The sequence below is a fragment of the Triplophysa rosa genome, linkage group LG20 (assembly GCF_024868665.1).
Source record: "Triplophysa rosa linkage group LG20, Trosa_1v2, whole genome shotgun sequence".
NCBI classification, from domain to species: Eukaryota; Metazoa; Chordata; class Actinopteri; order Cypriniformes; family Nemacheilidae; genus Triplophysa; species Triplophysa rosa.
The window spans coordinates 3,468,489-3,486,649 of NC_079909.1; the positions used below are offsets into that span (position 1 = coordinate 3,468,489).

At 40.4% G+C, this 18,161-nt stretch overlaps 1 protein-coding gene across 7 annotated transcripts in view; it reads right to left on the reverse strand.

Moving 5' to 3' along the window:
• The window catches only part of atp2b2 (ATPase plasma membrane Ca2+ transporting 2), a 176,908-nt gene that overhangs the window by 88,473 nt on the left and 70,274 nt on the right, over positions 1-18,161 (reverse strand). The gene's annotated exons all lie outside the window — the stretch shown is intronic.

The window sequence follows — 18,161 nt, forward strand, 5'->3', positions numbered from 1 at the left end:
CGTCCTCAGTACGTNAATAGTTGTAATTGTGGTATCGAATTAAACTCCAGTTTAATAGCTGTCAGAAGTCAGATTAATAGCATTCGTCTTGACATTATAACAGATTTTACTTTGATCATAAATTTTCCATACAATAACATAATAAACAGAAATGACCTGGGGCCCTTTTCAGAAAGGAGGTTTAGTGAAAACTCTGAGTATATTAACCCTGAAATGAGGGAAACTCTGGGTTTTCCGTTTCAGAATGTGAGGTATGTCAAACCCGAGAAAGCGGGGTAACTCAAGCCCGTTTCTAAAGAAGAGGTAACTTATACTCAGAGTCAGTAACCATAGTAACTTACTCTGTGAACCTAACCTGGTCGGGAGCAGGTTTTCTTTGGTAAACCCAGAGTTTATTTCGATCTCCTCTCCCTTTTAAAGCGCAAGTGGTGTACCTCATTCATTCATTCATTAATACAGTGATTCATAGCACACATTTTGATCACACAGAAACCATCTCAGTGACTTACAGTATATGTGTGCTTTTATAGAGTATTCATGAAGAGGCTGCATTAATTCATTGGGATGTACTTTGATTTCAGCAATTTAGGACCCTAGTGGAATTTTGTCATTTCCCTGTGCATTTTTATTAAAATTGTACCGTTTTTCTTTACAGTGAATTAGATATATCAAAATATATCTCATCCATCCTTACATCAATAACATCAGCCACTGTACGTGTATTACATCAGCTCATAATTTTCTACAGACGATGAGAAATGACTTAATAAATTGTATAAATAAAGTGCATGAATAAAGAAATTAATAAATACAGACATACATGCAGCGATAAAGACAATAAACAGGTAATTTTGACGTGCAGCCGTACCAACTGAAATCTGCTCAGAGCAGGGTTCGAACATGCGATCAGTCTAACTTTGCCCGAGAATTTGACGCCCTGCAGGTGTCCTATACACCATGACGTCTCATTCGGGTAACTAGAGCACTCATGGCGAGTGAGAACATACGATTTTTATTATTATTTCTGTTGTTTCATTCATTTAATGATTAAGTTGTTTGTTTATTGGTACATCTATCTATTTATTAATTTAAACTTAAGTCATTTTCAGCACATCAGTAAATCCACTGTATGCAGAGCGGAAAGTGTGCCTCACTCTGAAGTGCTTTCTGCCGCCTTGTTGCTTTTTTTGGTGCCGTTGCCACGGTGAATCGTAATATCGGAGCTCCATTTATGATGGCTTTTTATAGTCGTGGTGCACGCGCTTAACCAGGGTAAGCCTACCCAGAGTAAATTGAACTAACTCAAATCAGCTGTTCTGAAACCAAAAGCTCAAAGTTTCTAATTTCTAAGTAAACCAACTCTGAGTTCAAGGTTTAACCTAGAGTTGGTTGAACCTCCTTATTGAAACAGGCCCCAGATTCATTTATCAAATGATCAGTGTCCAGGTCATCTGAAGACGAGTAGGCTACATCACGTCGCTACAACTTTCTCAACGGGATCAATTCACAACGTTATTTGAGGACGTGTCTCAGACGTTTCTGGAACGTAAGCAATAATGACCAGTGTCCAGGTTATCTGAAGACCAGTACATCACGTCGCTACAACGTTCTCCATGGGATTAATTCATGACGTTATTTGAGGACATGGCTAGGACATTTCTGGTACGTTAGCAAAAATGACCAGATTCATTAATCAAATGACCAGTGTCCCTGTTATCTGAGGACCAGTACATCACTTCGCTAAAACGTTATCCATGGGATTAATTCACGACGTTATTTGAGGACGTGGCTAGGACGTTTCTGGAACGTAAGCAAAAATGATAAGTAATGGAACGTTGCCAAGACGTCCTCAGTACGTTGTCACAAAGTGAAAGTGAAGTGAAAATGACCTATTAGTCAGATATGGTGACCCATACCCGAAATGTGACCTCTGCATTTAAGTAGTGAACACACGCACAGCAAGTGGTGAACACACGTACACCCGGAGCAGTGGGCAGCTATCACTGCAGCGCCCGGGGAGCAAGTAGGGGTAAGGTGTCTCAGTCGTTACCCGCCGGCCCTGGGAATCGAATCGAAAACCTTCTGGTCATGAGTCCGACTCTCTAACCATTAGGCCACGACTGCTCCTAATGTCACAGTGACCAAATGAAGACGAACTGGCGACGTTGTCAGAACGTACTGTGTTAGCTGGGATGTTACATTATCCCAACGAATATGGGAATCACAAAGTTAAGTCGCTGGAGCGTTATTTGGTATGTCATGGCAACAAATATGGTCCAGTCGTTACTGTGGTAGCTGGGCGGACCCATTGGAAGTGACATTATTCCTTGTTGATGAACTAGACCGTTATGGGAAGCTTCGTGGATATAAGCTACTATATCTGAAACATACAGCGGACCACGGTTCTAAAAAATTACATTTTACCTATGTCCATCTAGAAAACATGTCGCTTTCACGTAATAGGTTAATGTGTAATTATTATGAGATGTCATATTATTGCTTTATAACAACATATTATTTCGTTTTAACGACATATTATCTCGTTTTAAAAAAATATTATCTTGTTCCCTTTCTGTCGGTCTCTCGACGTTGTGTCGAGCCGACAGATGGGGTTCGCTCTTGAGAACCTATCAACTTCTGACTAGTTTAGAAAAGGCCAATGAAATTGGCAAATGAAATTTGCATGCCGGACTCCGCCCCCAGATATCCGGGTATAAAAGAGAGATGGTGTGCTGCATTCATTCACCTTTTGTTCTTCGGAGCCTTCACACTGATCGACTTCGAGACTTCAAACTCTACGCCGAATTACTGCTGGAATCTTATGACGTGGTGGAGCGGACTGTCCCTTCCTGCAGCGACTTCCCCTGGGCATCTCGGCAGTGCCAGAAGTGTTCGAGTTTTTTTCTCTAAAAGAGCAAATTTCTCCAGCATGGCATGTCCCGTTGTTCTCATGGGTGCAACACACTCATCGAGGAGGGGGACGGACATGATGTCTGCTTCCAGTACGCTGGGGCAGACGTTGTGGATACGTCCTGCCCGCACTGCGGGCGTTTGATGATTCAGACGTTGCGTCACGGTTTGCGTCACCTCGTCTGCTCCCCGTTCCGTGACGGCAGGACTACGGCCCTGCCGCGCGCTACGGCAAGCAGCGAGGGTGATATGAGAATACTGTGAGTGTTAATCCGCTAGCCACTGGCTCACAGACCGTTCGCACCTCGTCTCGCTCATCTGACCATTCCCCAGGAGACAGTCCCACCATCTTGTTCCTCAACCACGTATTCGGACACGATGCTTGAAGATGAGATGTCTCTTGCAGCATCGGGGGGTGACGTACTGCCATCCGACTCCGACGATTCCTCGGGCTTCCTCCCTCGGGGGGTCGAGCCCAGGAAGAAGCGGACGTCGAAATGTCAGCCATGCTTTCCCGGGCCGCCGTGAGCGTTGGGTTGCAGTGCCCGCACTGCCTCTCCCAGCGCTCGCGGCTGGCTACATGGTGCCTCGGGTTTGAGCATGGCTCCAAGCCGTGCTCGCCCCTAGTGCCGTGTTTTCCGGAAGTGCTTGAGGACATTAGTAAGACCTGGAATGCCCCCTCTCCGGCACGTTCACGTCTAACAAGTTCTGTCACCCTCACTTCCCTCGAGGGTGAGGCAGCTAGAGGATATGTTGATGTCCCCCAGGTGGACTCGACCTAGACTCCTGTCCAAAGCATGTAGGGTCTCGGCATCTCTCGTGTCGAGAGCTTACATTGCTGCGGGCCAAGCTGCCTCCTCTCTCCATGCTATGGCTCCTACCAGGCCAAGGCGTTGAGAGAGCTCCACGAGGGTAAGACCGACCCAGCACTTATGCAGGAACTCCACGCCGCTACCGACCTCGCTCTATGGGCGACCAAGGTGACCGCGCGGGCCCTGGGTCGGGCGATGTCCACACTTGTGGTCCAGGAGAGACACCTCTGGCCGAACCTTGCACAGATGAGTAACGCCGAGAAGGTCTGCTTTCTCGACGCACCCATCTCGCAAGGGGGGGCTGTTTGGTGATTCTGTCGACCCGCAGTTCTCGACAGTAAAGAAGCAGACAGAGGATATCAAGCATATCCTCCCGTGCCGCAACTCGGCCACCTCGGCTGTCGAGTCCCGTGCACCGTCTGCTTCCCAGCAGCCCTGGTCCTCTTCGACGCCCTCCGGCTCTGGCGCCCCCCACTCAGGCGGCCCCCCGGAAGAAGACATCGAAGAGGAGACCATCGCCCCATCAGCAGCCGCGGCAAAAGCAAGCCTCATGGGAAGACCCCGGGGAGATCGAGAATACCACCGGGCCCGACCCCAGCCATTCCACGCTGGGTGGTCGATCTGGGACGGTTCCTGCCCCGTCCCAACGGCCCACTCTCTTAAGAGTCCTCTCTCTCTGGGTGTGTATCACAGCCGCTCTCACCCTCTACACGATGGTGTTCGGCAACTCGACGTTGCGTCACGGCGAGACCCAATGTCGAGGATAATCAGTAGCCCTCAGCACTCTCAATCGACAGTGCGTTGTGCTACATCATCGCCAGGCAGGTAAGCAGCAGAGCCGATCTCCTCCCCGGGGGCCTCCCCACGGCAAGGAATCCGCACTGCTCGCCATTGAACCACTCCCTGGGAGGTCGATGAAGCAGATCATACCCCTAGCCCCTGTCTCAGTCCCTGGGAGCCTGATTAGAGCCCCCAAACCGTCACGGGGCTACGGGATACGATCCGTCTCGGCTACGCGATACAACTTACCAGACGCCCACTCAAGTTCAGGACATCCTCTTACCTCAGTCAGAGGCGAGGATGCTCCCGTGCTTCGGGCCAGGGTTACCACCCCTCTGGCAGAATGTCAAGAATGTCAGCCCAATCAGCAGCAACACGTATAGAGGGTATGCATCGATGTCACTTTCCCACGTGAACATGTAGGGACACGCCCTGGGACATGCTCCCCTGGGTGGCAAAACGCCCAGCAAATTGGCTGAGGAGATTAGGAGAAACAAAGAAACCTGGACTAAAACACGCAATTATTTGCTGTAATTACAAGCAGCTGGACTCGACGGTGATCCTTACGACTTCTCTACAACTTACATATGAATCAGGTGTTCCTGGACACTGAAATGTTGCACGGAATTGCGTTTCCTGATATTGTAAGCTGTCATTTTGCTGAGTGTTTTGCCACCCAGGAGGGCACGTTCCGGCGTGTTCACGTGGTAAAGTGAAGACATGTCCATACCCTCTATATATCCCACGCGGTATTAAAGAGACAGCTCACACAATGGGTCCAAGTAAAGTCGTTTAAATGTGTCCACTGCAGCTTGGTATACACAACAATTGAAGATATTAGAAGAGATGTATTTTGCAGTATTCAACACGTATTTATACCGATTTCATCAGGCTCCTAAAATTCTTCAAAAAGAACATTAAGAATGGCCTTCTCAGCTGCCATAGTTCAACTCTTGCGACATCACAACAGGGTGTTCAACCGCACCACCGTTTCCCTTTTTTTCTTCTTCTACTTTATCCTTTCTTCTATATGTTCAGATGGCTTTGAATGTATTGTTGGTATATTTTATGTAGTGTATGCAAAGTTATATTTCATTATTGTTATCTCTGAATTGGTCAAATAAAAAAATAAAAAAACACCGTTTCCGTTTAAAAAACGTTTTGCAACATTTTGTCGGGTAAAGTAAATTGAGCTTGGGAACGTTTTGAATTTTGCCTTGGTAAAGTAAATAGAGCTTGGGAACGTCATTTTGCATTGCATTCTGGGCAGTCGCCGCCATGTTTGGGGACACGCTCAGCAGGGCTCTCACTAAATCCTTGGTGTTTTGAGTCAGATCCATGGGCGTGGCTTGTTGGTTTTGACTAAATACTTGGTGTTTCAAGTCTTACGAAACCTTTACCCTAACCCACACCCTAACCCTAACCTTACTCTAACCATCTAAACTACCTATGATTGTTAAAATCGCCAAAAAAACACTGTTGCGTGATGACGTCAGACTCGAAACACCAAGGATTTAGTGAGAGCCCTCAGCAGCGTACGTACGATGACAGCAAATAGAAATCAGTTAAAAACGACTGTATTTACGTTAAAAAAAATTAAGAGCTGCTTGCTTGATTGGTTAGTAACTGCCTATTTCTTTCATTTGATTGGTTGGCCATCAGTACATTTTGACATTGGTGAAAACCGTTATCATACTAAACATCGGGTCTAGGATAATAATGTACCTCAACGCAGACATCATTTCTGAAACAGCGCAGAGCTGTTTTAATGTTAATAAATACATTGAATGTATTTGAATTACCGAATCGTTGCTAACATTAATGTTTTAATGTTATGTTACTAAACCCAGACGTTGTTTCCGGGTTAAAGCTGGGAAATATGCTAAATCCGAAGTGTCTGGAGAGTATACACATGATTACACTAAATTATGCAGCATTTAGCAGATTTGTATTTTAGCCTACATTCAGTTTTTTTTATTAAATAATGGTGGCCTATGTGAGTAGTTTATTGCATAATCTTTAAAATAAAGAATTGCATTCAATGAGAAAATATTATTTTGCATCATATTTACACTTATTAACAGAATAGGAACCAGAAAACATAGTAGTTCACTTTTATTTTTTTATGGTACAAATAATAATAATGCAATAAAAAAACAACCAAAAACAATTTGGCAACCGAATGTCTATTATGCAATAACTGATACAGTATATTAAATATTTCAACACACAATCAATGCAGTTAAGTCAAATAAAATGTTAAACCGTACACTGAGAATATATTAAAAAAATTCTGACAAAGTAAACAGGAGAATGTTTGTCTGTCCATAAAACAGAAAACCAGTCCTCTGGCTTTTGTGTCTCTTTTGCAGTGGTCACATGCATGTTTAGCGTCATAAGAGCACTCTTCTTTTCTGAGGTTCTCTAACCAGTATCTCTTTCAGTATCTCCTCTTTCCTAAGCCATCTTCAAATGAGTAATATAATAGTTGACATGCCGGAGCAATCCGAGGAAGTGCAGGCATTTTCATTATTAATGCAGGCTTGTAATTATTTCATGAGACATATTTAATTGTTCTAAATGAACAGGAACGTGTAATTTACTGTTAAATTGTTCCTTTAAATGTTAAATCAGGTAATATGGGTTACATAATTATTGTTAACTGCTCTTTGTCCTTAAGCAGCAAAATTGGAATGAAGAAACTGATCAAATTGAGAGCATATTTACTAAACGGTAAATCCATAATATGTATATATATATATATATATATATATATATCACACGCCTTTATATGATGTTGTTTTCTATTCAAACTGTTTTCTTTTTGTTTGTTAAACATTATAATTAGCTATTGCATGAATTACAAAAAGTAAAATGTGTCCAAGTGCTTAATATGAAACATGACACATGATTTTATGGCATAGGGCTAGTGACTATTGACCTTTTCATCTGACGCGCACGCCTGGGCTGCAGATAACTTCCAGTCTGTGTTTGTTTATCGGTCTGGCTAATGTCTAATAATATAACTATTTATATTTTATTTCATTTATGTTAATATTAGTTTATATTATTATTTTATTTAACAATCATTGTATTAAATCAACTATTTGTTGAATTTCGTTGTATTAAATAAACAATATGTTGAATGGGTCCTGTAGTTTGGTCACATTTAAAGAAAGTATATGGTACACTGACATCTAGCGGTTGAGATTGGTATCGCAGTGTAAATTCAAAATATTGGAGAGACTAGTTTAGCCAAGTAACAGTTCTTCTCGGTTTCTTTTGCTTGTTATCAGAAACAATATACAGGCACTCTATTGTTTGTGAATGTGACAGTCCACGAACTCGCGCATGCGCTGTAACGTTTGTTTATGTTGTTTCTTTGAAACCTATAAGTAGCGAACAGATCAAATATTCCAACTGAAGCGGTAATAACTTTCATTTTCTCGCGCTATATATTGTCAATCCCAACAGAGGTTTTGAGATATGGTGAAAATGTATTTTTGTACATTGTTACCTGACAAATTAAACTATTAACTGGGGGTGTTAAAGGGGCTGTTTTAAGCTGCATTTTTATGATGTATATGTAGTGTCGGCACTGTTATTTGTGTCATGGAACTGTGATCACCACATGCGCATTGTGTCTGAGGTCTAATTTTGGAGAGGTTATTTTTAAAGTTCTTTCCCCTACTGTAGCTGCACAGTATAAACTCCTGAAGACAGCTGGAGCTTGTTCATTCCCTCCTGATCTCCAGAAAGGAAGATGCAGTAAGGACGTGCCCTGCACCATGTGAAATGAGGAGAGACATTAATGATGGTGGTAATGATGAGTAGAGTTGGGAATGAGGGATCAGGCTGGCACCAGCACAGTACAGCCATCACACAATGCACCATAACAGCTGTACACTGTTCATAAGCATTAGTCTACCTGCACTTTCCAATAATACAAATATGTTTTGATTGCTTTTCTGGGGTGCATCTACTGTATGTAAGCTCAGCCTTCACATGCATAAATAAGCATCTCTTTGCAAAATCAGCATTTTAGACAGTTAAGGTCATGGTAAAATACTTTTGAGATCTGTTAAATCACAATTACTGTAGTTACTGTAACTGTATGATCCTTTTTTTAATTGGCTAAGCAAAATGACTGATTTTTGGATAAAGGCACTTGGATTTTTTACTGTTTTTACTCCACTTCTATGTCTGCAATATGTCTCTGACATTGTAGTCCAGACTATCTGAGCTGTATGGAGTGAAAGCAAAAAGTAATTTGCTTGATTAAAAAAGTTTAAAGCCTCAATCGAAACTCTTGTTTATTAAAAATGAACAAAAAATAAGTTATTGAGCAAGTGCCTTAAAAAGGCTGTTTAAAACTGTCTCCTTACGTCATGTCTACTCTAGATCCGAAGTGACGTCGCAACACATGAGAAAAGGTACACTCTCAAAAATAAAGGTGTTAAAGGTCTTTGGATGTTAAAGGTTCTTTATGGAACCATTAAAACGTAAAAGGTTCTTCTACGGCATCGTAAAGCCATGTTATTTAAAGTCCATGTAAAAATCTTCCCACACTTTATTATTAAAAGTTATTTGCATTTTTTTCATCCACTGTGCCAAATTTTTCCCCAGGTCGACCAATGAGATTTTCCCAGACCTTCTGCTGAAACTCAAAACAATGAGACGGTGGCGCTAAAGCACAGAAAACTCAATTCTCTTTCTCTGCTCACCAAGCACGTGTGCGTTTTGATGCCATGTGCCAAGTTTTCACTGTCGCTTCTACGTAGCAGTAAAAAACGATTGGCTGCTGAACCACTGAGTGCGCCACCTAGTGTACAGGTGTGAATTGCTAAAGGCGAACATTCGTTTTGCCTTTAATAGGAAAACTAATTTGGTTGGACATTCGCTTAAATTAACCTTAAAGTGCCCACACTAGCTTTGACAGAGATACACGTCATGTTACAATAGATTCTATACTACACGTTTTCTCAAATTTTGCGCAGTAAGCTTATTATGATTTATAATTTGAGCTGTCTGGTAAAATTTTGTGGAAAAAGACTGATGTCATTTAACTTCAACACACGTGAGGAAATTATGTATAGTAGCCTGTAATGTTGTGTTTACAGGACAAAGATGTAGATATAGAGGCAAAAGTTACAGATTACAGCGGCGTGATTACCAGGGTTGCCAAATCTATGGTTTTCCCGCAGAATTGGTCTAATTTTAAACTGTTGTTGCAGGTTGCTTTTTATTCCGTGAGTGGAAGCATTTTGTTGTATAAAACTGTTATACAAAAGTGTTATCCTGATCTCTGCTGTGATCACCACCGATCCAATGCTTATGACCAAACCACAGCCAATACAACAGCCCTCTTGCACATGTGATATATTGTATCTTAAATTTGGGCTTTAATCTCAAAGTAGCACTGAAATTCGATTTCTACTAATATTACGCCTTTAAAAAACATCCAAAGGATGAGTTTAACCTTTAAATTTCTGTCTTATACATGTACACTGTATAAAACAGTATGACATCACATTGTCTTCAAACCATTTTCTCGGTTTCAACAAATTCTCGGGGGACATTTCAACACTGCAAACAGATTTTCTTTGTGGCGCACTGCAATTTTTAATTGTGTTTTGATCCCGCACGTCAAGAGGCCTGAATGCAAAGATGCCCCTACAGAGACGAGGCTATTTCTGAAACAAATAGCTCCGAATGAAAGGGTGCCACTGGAAGTCATTTTGGTGTAAAGGGTAAAGAGATTGCAAGCCTTTTCTTCCCAAGAGTCCTCTTTTGTCCACGGCGAGAGAGGGTCTTTTAAAGAATGGCTGCGCAGATCGCTTCAGGGTTGTCATGCCTTTGCGGAGAGTGCTGGATATTACACGCTATGTCTCTCACATGACTGAACACAAAACGCAAGCGATCAACCTTTGTTGCCGCCAAGACTTTAATGCATCCTGCCCGTCAGTGCCAACGCTGGTGAAAGGGCTGCCACTAAAAAAATCCCCCGGACACGTCAAGATGGACATAACCAAGATGGAGTTTCTTTCATACTGTAAAGAAATTCTGTCAGCAAACATATAACATCCCTAAAAGTGTCCATTTTATCAAATGGTAACAGCAAGACATTTGTCAGCCAACATACTGTGGCTATATGCCATGTCTAAAATGACAAGAAATAGTGCTATTTGTGTCTCAACGTTGATTTTTTCATTACTAATTAAATATATGCTTCTGTGGTGGACACTTTTCTCCAAATGACCCAAACAGGGATGCAACACATTTGAGAACAGACTCACATTTTGTCCGAAGATAAAAACGTGCACGCATAACATTTTCATTTCAGCTACATGAATGTGATTTAGTAGATTTAACTGTATTAGTAGTAGTGGAAATTTTTCTATACAACAGCGGCACATCATAGTAAAAACAAATGGGCTACACAGCGTTATCATGAGACTGAGGGTGAATGAGAGCAGCTGTGCCCTTTAATACAGTAGGTGGGTTTAGATGACATCATGTCACTTCCGGGCCACACGCACGACTCCCCGCTGCCGTCAGTGGCTCTGAGAGGACCGCCGGTGGTTTCGCTCAGTAAAGACCCTCTCAGATGTCACGTCTCCAGGTCTGCTGTGCCCGATCCACCGCTGCGCGTCCTCCGGGGACCCATTACGTGCTGACGGTGCATATTGATCTAGCGCAGAGGATGTCACCTTTGCTTTGCATATTTGGCTGCATGAGAGGAGGACACTTGCAGTGGGCCGGTGTGTGTGGGCGACTTTATGTCATTCCGGTTTGCTGGAAAAATCGTTTCTGCTTTGACGTGCGGAAAGCATCTAAAATGAAAGCATTTTTTGAATACAAGAAAATAAGAACAGATTTTCAAAAAGAGAATTAAAAATATATACCCCGTCACTTGTTAGGCTACCTTTTTTTAGTTCAAAAACGTTCCTGTAAATCCAACATGATAAACCATTCTTATGAGCTTGTTTATTTTAAACCATAGTGCGCATTAGTGGTCTCTACTGAAGCATCACTATGACGTAATGTAAACAAGAAGCAATGACTCATTTTTGTGCAGTATATTGCTTGTTATTTTAAAAATAGAAAGCGAAAGAGTATGCAGTTTTCCATAACAAACATTTCAAACCGCAGTGAGCTACATTGCCGTTAGGGCTGTCACGATTATTAAATAATCGTCTCATCGCGATTGTTTGGCCTCATCGCGATGGATTCAGATCATCGCAATTATTGCACATCTCTATAGAAGACACTAGGGGGAGCTGTAGTGCCTCCATATTACATATTCTAGTGTATTTATTGTAACTAAAGCATTGTAATACTTGTAAAATATACCACCACAACACAATAAAAACTAAAGCATATACCATAAAAATAACTTGCAGTACAATTTTATATTATTTAAGATAATCTCAGTGTGAAAACCAGTCTACCAAAATTTCATTAACATAGAAGTAAAATTGTATTGTAGTCTTGTGAGATAAAAACAGACTTATGGCCGATAGCGTTTTAATGGTGGCTTCAATTCACTCCTGATCAATTTACTTAATTTACAAGTATTTGGTGGTTGTATTATTGACAGGTAAAAGCCTAAACCTTAAATATATGATGAACCAATATTTTCCGATGTATTTCCAAGAAGAAAAAAAAACATAGTCTTATATTCAGAACAATATGGTCGTTTCAAAGCTGAATCAAAAATGTATGAGAATTAAATGTCAAAGCTCTAAAACAGACAATTGATCGTCATAATCGCAATGATTTACTAGACAATTAATTGTCAGTCAAATTTCATAATCGTGACAGCCCTATTTGCCGTCTGTTGTCACATGCGTGTGAGTGTTGCACTTATCATCGTGGGGAAAAAAACGATTACTTTGCTTTTTAGTCTTTACACGATAAATATCTCAACCTTTGGCAGTCAAAGCAGAGGTGTTAAAAACATGACTGATATTACGATTCCGGTCGAGTGCATTGTTTTGTGGGATGTTGCACGTTTTGACAGATGGAGTTACATGCAAACATACATTCTATTGTACAGTATATACTGCAGAAATAATAAGAGAGTTGTATAAAATTATTTCCAATACAGCTAAAACTATCAGCTAATAAAATTACTGTTTTTCTCAGTCGCTTTGGAGCATTTCTCAGATCAGAAATGAAATTCTCAAAACTAGTTATTCAACCTTCACATCATCTTGTCACTTGTGCACATCAGAAAAGTAGTTTCTTATTCTTTTGAACAAGTTGCAATTGCTTTAGTACATCCATGCAATTGATTATGTACAATTCTCTGCTGTTTCTTACATTGTCAGTTGCTAATGTCATGTTTCTCAAAATGTATCATATAGTTCTCTGTGAAATTGTCTCACCCCTCTAAACATCTAGTCATTTGTTCATAGCATAAGTTTTTACATGCAATGGTTAGACCAGTTGTCATAATCTGGCAGGTAATTCAGTTTTCTTACACGTACAGGGTTATTGATCCAAACTGTGACTAGATTTACTTTGCTCACAGGTTGCTTTCACTGTTAGAAACTCAGATCCTTCATTCATACAACACACGCACACACACACACACACACGCACACACTGCACAGAGATTTTCCACAAGGATCTCGTCTCTCATAAGGAGAGGGCTCTGTTTCAAGATGATTTACATGCGGTCATTTCGGATATTGTTGCATTTTACTGCTGCGTTGCAAGAGTAAGACATCCCAAAGCCAAAGGGGGAGTAGAAAATATGTAGTTTGATTCCTCATACAGCATTGCATACAGTTCTGCCTGAGGGGTCTCTCCTATGTTTATTGCAATTTTTCCCATTGTGCTGTAAAATAATGTTGCATTTTCTTCATCACAGTTACTTTTTTCAAGCTTGATGTGTAATTTGTTGACAGACCAACAGAACAAGTGTAAAGTGAATCCTGTTCAATCTTTTGCTATCAGTGTCGCACTTACACTTACGCATAACTTTGTACTATAGAAAGTGAAATAAGTCAGTCTTGTGCATTATCAATGAGTGTCATTACAAACTGAAGCCATAGTTTACATCCGAAAATACTCAAAAAAAATAATAATAATAAAGCACCCGTTATACTGACAACATGGCTAAACATTTTGACTGTCTTGTTCACGAACAATGACACAAGGACTTGCCATTTTCATGGGACTGACATGTTCACTGATGTAAAAATGTCATTTTGAGAGATGATCTAAGGATTTTGAACAAGTTACACGCTTTTGCAGGAAATGATGTTGTGCAGTTTGTACAAATTGTTCTGAGAAATGCACATATTATTTAACTAATTTTAAGAATGATTCGAGAAGTGCTCCAAAGCGACTGAGAAAAACTGGATTACTAATACTAGCACACATTACTATTTAAAATGTATAGCAACATGCTACAAGTCACATAAACCCCGCCCTCTCCATGTAAACGAATGGGAATCGCGTCAAACTAAAAAATACAATTGAACTTCAAATATACTTTTGCCAAATATGGTTTCTGTCTTATCACAGTGATGTACATTTTTTGGTTTGTTTCTCTATTAAGTTTGGTTTTAGTTGAATGGGCGGGACATTAATACCGTGGCTCCACCTCACTTTTTTATTTTTTTATTGCCACAGACACAATACAACAGTGCTACATCACATTGCCAGGGAGAAAGAAAAAAAAGAAAGAGAAACAATACTGAAAAAGAAAAACGTCACTAAATAAAGTTAAGTGCTAAACTGTTACATGTTTTCAGAGCTTTTTTGTTATCCATGTGTTCCAAGCGGCTCCACCTCACACTCACTGTGTGGGTCCAAGGGACGTCATCGGCACAATAAGTCAGCAGCCATATCTTGGACATTTGGGCTTCATTTATTTACAGTGGAAGTGAATGGGGATGCGTGGTCCATTTTTTACGGTTCAGGGTTGCAGGATGTTTTGTACAGCAAGCAGGCCTCACATTTAAAATGCAGTAAATTTTAGTTGACAATTTCCCTTTGTTTTCTTTAAATGATAAAAATACAAGTTGGGTTTGGCCACTGATCATTGAAGGCACTGTGTGGTAGGAGGGCAGGGGCAGGTCCGGTACACCTCATCAAGTGTGTATAGTTTCAGCCGCACCGACACTCTTCCAGTTTGCTATTAGTCGCCAAACAGATAAGTTCTGCCTCGAACTCTCAAATGTATAGGACACTTTTATATTAATCTCGAAATACTACAATTTTGAGGTGTTAAATTAAAGGAACAGTTCACCCACAAGGACATTTTGTCATCATTTGGACTTTCTTTGCAGCTGAGTGCATTCAACACATAGTACAATATTGATGTAAATGAAATGAAAAGCATGACAGGGCATTTAAAGGAAGTTCTTCCCTGATGTGTATATTGATTCAGTCTCTTATGTCAGAAGTGCTGACTGTTTGTCAAAGTCCTCTCATCTGTGTGCTCTCACAGCATGTCAACATGTCAGAGCACGCATACATCACAGCCATAAAAACACATTCAAGATAGAGTCAAAACCAGATTTTCAAAGATTTTATTTATGTGCCAGTGTATTCATTATAAATGCTAAAAAAATTCTGTGATTTTTTTATTATTGCATGGTACACAGAAAAACAGTTTATGAGAAATATTGCTGGTAATAATTGTAAAGCGTTTTAAAATATGGTTTCTATGCATTGCGTTTGAAAATGAACACATGCTGCTATTTACAAAAGAGATTATGAAGACATAAGTCTAGCAGCCACTAAACTGTGGACAATAAACTTTAGTAACTAAGCTTTCATGCAGCTGTGAACGACTTGATCTTTACATTACATCCATCGTTCTTCGTGACTTCACCATAAAAACAGCAGATGACATGCTGATAATGAAGTATAATTAAACAGGTGTTTGAATCATATTACACTGTGAGTCATTGTGCTGTAAGTATATCATTTGAAGAGGAGTAATTCTGTAAATGAGGTTTATGGCTGTGTAATAGAGATTTGTTCATTTCCAGCACAGTAATGCTGTTCATTTACAGACTTACATGCCAACTGACAGAATACTGTAAGTATTGTACTTCAGCGAAATACAGCGTATTAGCTATCATCATTTTGATTTCCAATCTTTTTATCTAGGCCAATATGAATTATGCAGTGCCAAATGTTTGATGCACACCTTCATGACCAACTCTTTGTCGATGGACAATCTGTCAGTGACATTTCATATGACATTGTGAAATAAAGTATTCTAGCTTTGTTAAATCATTTGGCAAAGCCTTTAGCTGCTTTGGACCGACGCTTGACAGCTTTAACCTGCAGTGCTGACAAAAAAACATTTCCATTAGCTTTCCATGTCATTGGTAATGTGTAATACTGTCCTGTACATAGACTGCACACACTCTTTTTCAGAGAAAGTCTACTCCAATTACAGAGCTGAGCCTCTTATAGACAATGTGACCAGAGGCCAGTGAATACAATGACCTGGTAACAGTAATAATACTACAGCATTTTCATTTAGTTTGGAAACGTTTAATTGCCAACATTTACAGCCATGTGTTAGACCGAAATGTACGGAGCCCTTTCAGGGACTTGGTGGTGGAAAAAATATTAGAGGTGAGAGAAAAATATTTTTTAAAGCTTTTGCGTTCCCCTGAGAAACATTGAGTTCCCTCGCAAAGATATTTGCGTTATCTTGCGAAACATTCTGTGATTTTGGACAAACACGTCTTGTTGTCCTGCTCCGTGCATTAACAATGGAGCGGTTCATAGTATATACCCAGACCAATAACCCGTGAGCTAAACATTATTATAACACAAATAACACATAATTCCTTAGACAAGGATCTACAACCGAGTCTTCCTCAAAATGAGAATATAGTCAGACCTGATAGCCTTGCGGTTAGTGCTCCGATATACGGCGCTGTTGCGCTCCGGGCGCCCCGAGTTCGAGACCTGGCTCGCGGTCCTTTCCCGATCCCACCCCCCCTCTCACCCACTTCGTTTTCTGTCCTCTCATTGTTACTGTACTATAAATAAAGGCAAAAAACGCCAAAAAAATAAATAAATAAAAAGAGAATATAAATTGAGCTCTATATGATCAGGCGACATGGACAAGTCCGAAGGGTCCGTCTGCAAACTGACTACAAACCCGAAAAGCGTTACTGCAAAAATAGTCATTAATAACTTCAATGTTACACACTGTTGTGTCACCTAATTCAGTTTACACATCTCCTGCTGAATTTAAACCGGTTTTAGTTATACTAAAGTATGTAGCTCTGAAGTTAATGACTATTTTTAGTAGCCTAATGATCTTCGGGTTTTGCACTTTGCAGACGATCCCTTCTGTCTTGTCTCAGCCGCCTGCCGCCTGAGATCAATACAAGGCTCGATTTGTGGAAAATTAAGTTGTAGATCATTGTTTACGTTACATAGAATGAGGTGTCACTTGTGTTATAATGGGGTATTTTATAACGGCTTAGAACTCCGTTCAGCCAATCAAAATCAAGGACCAGAACTGACCGTTTTATAAGAATGTTTATCTCTCTAGTTATTGGTCGGGAATCTGTGACTATAGACCAATGTTTATGTACAGAGCTAGTCTCAAACTCTGCCAGCGGGACAAAGTGTTTGTCCAAACTCGCAAAATGTTTTGCAAGATAATGCAAATAACTTTGCGAGATAACGCAAAAGCTTTAAAATATATTTTTCTCCTTCTTATATTTTTTCCACCACCACGTCCCTAAAGGGGCTCCGTAGAAATGCAACTAGACTAGACTTTCAGGGGATATTTTTAATAGAATTTCAATAAATTATGACACATTTTCACACAATGAACACACATTTTTACATGAACTATTTAAAATCAATATTTCACTTTAATAATCCTAGTTTGTCTGCTCTGATAGATTAGCAACCAACAAAATATATTTTAAATCCATTTTATTATGTAAGTGCAATGCTTACAAAAATGTAAAGTGCTGCTCCAAACAACACTGCATAAAGGCAATATCTTTCTCTTTGCTGCTAAATCAACAAGAAACAAACAAAGAGTGTAGCTGAGTGGATGTGCAACTAAATGACATGAAGATCTGCACACCTGCTAATATGAAGCAGTAATTCAGAGAAATGCTGTGTGTGTGTGTGTGTGTGTGTGTGGGAAGGGTAAACCCTACGGTATGGGGACGTTTTTGGTCCCCATGAGGAAACAAGCTTATAAATCATACAGAATTAACTTTTTTGAAAATCTAAAAGAGCAGACAGTTGTGTGTGATTGTTAGGTTTAGGAGGTGGGTTAGGGTTAGGGAATATGATATACAGTTTGTACAGTATAAAAACCATTGCGTCTGTGGAATGTCCCCATAAAACATGGAAACCCAACATGCGTGTGTGCGTTCATGTTTGTATATCCCGGTGGGGACCTAAACCTGAATACACACCAACACATGGGGACTCGTGTCACCGTGGGGACCAAAATTGAGGTCCCCAGGGGCAAAAAAGCTAATAAATTGTACAGAACAATATTTTTTACAAATCTAAAAATGCAAAAAGTGTTCTATGATCTTCAGGTTTAGGGATAGGGTTAGGGATAGGGGATAGAATATACAGTTTGTACAGTATAAAAACATTACGCCTATGGACTGTCCCCACGGGGATAGTCAACCA